We start from the raw sequence: 3,742 nt of genomic DNA, 5'->3' as shown, positions 1-3,742 counted from the left end.
CGGAAGAATGATACTAGGAAGCAGTGGTGGAAGATGTTGGATGGTCTCAACAACTGGCATACCTACAACAAGAAAGGTTCCCTTCTAGCTTTAAGCACAGGAATAGTTCAGGTTTCTGACAAGACTGACTCTTTTCTTTTCTTGTTAAATGTTGTCTTGTAAATATGAAGTTATGTCATTTCAGTTCTTGGGAACCCTGTGTGATTAAAGACCTTGACACCAGCTGTAGAACTGATTGTGAGTCATCAGCCTCATCTCACCTGTGTGTTGGAAAGTGTCTGGATGCATGCTATTCATAGGAAACCTGCAGGAATTAAAAGGAGAGGAATTAGGCTGGATGACTGAGTGACAGGAACTGGTGGATGAACTGTCTTGTGCATTGCCTTGCAAGCGTGAGGCCAGAGCAGGTCCCTGGTGACCAGTAGTATGGGGCACACCATGAAACACGTGCCTTACAAACTCAGGTCCCAGCTGGGAGGGACCCTGGGGAAGCCCACTTCTTGTTCCAGTGCAGGTACAGTGGAAATATCTCATGAGGACAAATCACCATGATGATATTGAAAGATTTCTGTTGCTCAGCGTGGCAGAGTTGTTGCCTAATCCACTCTTCTCATGTAGCTCCTTTGGCTCTTGTGTTAAGATTTCCCAAGAGCAGGTTGCGACATTTTGTGTGTCAGATTTCACTCTGAATCTCAATGATTTCACCAATTCTGTCTTGCATTAGTGGTTTGCAAACTCTTACAAAGCAGCACAAGGATGTCTTCTGCCAAATACACTGAGATAGCAGCCCCAACAAGCTTCATGTTTTCTTGTTACTTCTTTCCCTTTCTGGGAATACTTCCCCGCACTATGTAAAGTCTTCTAAAAACCTATGAATTCCTTCAATTGTGGTGTGCCTTATCATTTGTAATAAAATGCATATATTAAAAAAAAAAAAAGCCTTGCAAAATAAATGCATGAGCTGCTTTGCTAAATACTAAACACAACTGTATGCAAGGAACTGTATTCACTTTGGTAAAAGGAAAAATAAGTTCTCTTGTATGAATGTTACAGGAACTCAAATGGTCACAATTGTTTCTGAACCTTATTTTGCTCCTAATCTGAGGCATGTTAGATCTCTCAAAGTTTTCCAGCAGCCTAAACCACCAAGAGATCTAGGAAAGAGGTGTAATGCAGCCACTGTGCAGTAAGAGCAAAGTAAAGGTGAGAGATGATCTAGACGCAGTTCTAAAACCAAACTAATGTGTTTCCCCTGTTGCAGCTGTCAGCAGCTGGGGTTGGCTGACTAAGTGGCTAGTGGGAAAAAGATACTAAAAAATTTAGCACACAGAGAAGAAGGAGAGACAGATGGCAATAGACTGGCCAGTCTTCAACTGAGAGGTCTGAAAGACATGGTGCATGAAATTTCTGATAGAAGATGTGTTAGAGAAAGGCAGGAATGTTACCAGGTAACTATAAAGTAGCGAAGGTATTTTAGAAAGGTGCAAAAACTGATCCAGGCATCTAAGTATGTGTTGGTCTGCTCTCAGTAGGCTTTAAAATAAAACATGAAGGAGAGAATAATAAAGAGCATGGAGGTAAATGGAATGAAATGTCACATCTCTTTAATCAAAGGTAGATTATCTCGGATTAACAAAAGATAATTTTTGATAAATTCTGTGATATTTTTAGGCAAAGGGAGTGGATAGAACTATTCTATCTTGATTGTATTTGATATATTGCCTTGTGGGAAATTATTAATTAAGCTGGAGATGATAAGAATCATTAAAAGAACTGAAAGTAGGTAAGGAGAGTAGGGGAGTAGTCAGAAGACAATGGGGACTATCAAAAGGGAAGTATTGGAATGAAGTTACTAACAGATTTTTTTTTAAGATTCACTTTTGAGAGCAACCTTGTTAATCTTAATAATTTCTTTAATAATGTTGATAAGAGAATTAGGAGAGTGACAGTGATTCTGGTGACACAAGCTTAGACAGCATAGTTAATGGAGAGGAGGATAAGAATATCAAATGGGAAAAATTAGACGACTCCAAGGACAAGAGAAATAAAGTGGCTAATATTTAAAATATTAGAGTGCAAGTTCATGAATTAATTTGAGAACTCATAACATCTTGTTATTCTGTAGCAGACTTATTGGGAAGAGATAAAGAATACAATAAGCAAGTTTGAACTAGTTTTAGGAGGACTATGAGTCTTGTAGATAATGTGCTTAGAAAAAAGTGCAAGCTTATATATCCTGTATGATATATCCAATAAAGCTATACAAGGTTATGCAGACCATCTGAAAGACTCTACAGTGTTGGTTATCTGCTTTCCAAGAAAAATGAATTGGGACCTAACTAGTTGCAGAGAAAAGCTACAAAGATGGTCAAGATAAGAGACGTCTTACCACAGAAGGGAAAATAAAACAACTTGGCATGTTTAATCCTGCAAAACAAAGACAGAGAGGATATATGTTGCCTCTTTTTAAAGAGATTGGAAAGATAAAGATATTGGGGAGGTAAACAGTACTGATGGAAAAGTGATGTTCAAGCAAAAGGAAACTTCTTTGGCACAAGAATCCTGTTAATGCACGTAGATTGGAAACCTGAAGGTTTCTTGCCATCAGGGCAAAAGTCGCTTCACTGGATCATGTCTGATCAGTGAAATCATTTATTTGTCATAACTATCTGTGAGAGCAGAGTACTGTATTCATTGCCCAAGGAGGTCTCTTCCAACATATGTTGGCCAAACAAGTGCTATTGAAAGTGTAAATAATATAATGAATTCTTATCACAGTCTTTCTTTAGCTGAGTGTACATTGAAATGAACTGGTGTGTTCTTAAGATGAAGTAAAAATTATATTGATAGAAATACGTTGAGTAAGGCCTTGTTCTGAAGTACAAGGTGAAATTTGGAGGGAGGGGGGATTTTTATTTTTTTATTTCTTGGAGGAGGAGTATCAGTCTCTTTTTCATCTTTTAAAGCTTCACACTCATGAATCAGAGCAAGCGGAGGGAATTGTTGCAGGTATGATTTTTAAGCACTATTAGAAAAGGGAGATGACAGCCTTGTATGTTTTATGCAAGACACACAAGTGGGTGGAGTACCACAAAGCACTGGAGCAGTGGACTGGAAGTAGGAGGGGAGACTGTTCATGACTTTAATCACGTAATGAGGATAAAGACTAGTGTAGCCCGAGTGCATGTACACTGAGGCTTCTGTGGATGAAGAAATTGTCCTAAGTCTTTCCATTCTAGAAGATCTATTCTACTATTTAAATGAGAAACAGGAACAGATGTTCTGTGTGCTTAGTTTCTGGTTTCATACCAGCTAGAACTGACAGAAACAAGGAACACGTAGAGCTGTAGGTCAAATGGAGAACCTGCCCTATGAGGAAAGTCTGAAGGAGTTAGGTCTTTTCTCCCTGGAGAAGGCTCAGGAGAGGACCTCATCACAGTATTCCAGTACTTAAAGGGTGGCTACAAAGAGGATGGAGGTTCCCTCTTCATAAAGAGCCATATGGAGAAGACAAGGGGCAATGGGTACAAGTTGTACAGGGAGAGGTTTAATCTTGATACAAGAAAAAAATTTTTTACAGTGTGAACAATCATTGACTGAAACAACCTTGCCAGGGGCGTGGTGGATTCCCCATCACTGGAGGTTTTCAAGATGAAACTGGACAGGGTGCTAGATAAACTGGACAGGGTGCTTGGGGGTGCTGGTTGACAGCCGGCTGAACATGAGCCGGCAGTGTGCCCAG

Source organism: Aptenodytes forsteri, unplaced genomic scaffold (assembly GCF_000699145.1).
Source record: "Aptenodytes forsteri isolate BGI_AS27 unplaced genomic scaffold, ASM69914v1 Scaffold20, whole genome shotgun sequence".
Lineage (NCBI taxonomy): Eukaryota > Metazoa > Chordata > Aves > Sphenisciformes > Spheniscidae > Aptenodytes > Aptenodytes forsteri.
The sequence above is the reverse complement of the archived record's forward strand: the minus strand, read 5'-3'. Positions refer to the sequence as shown.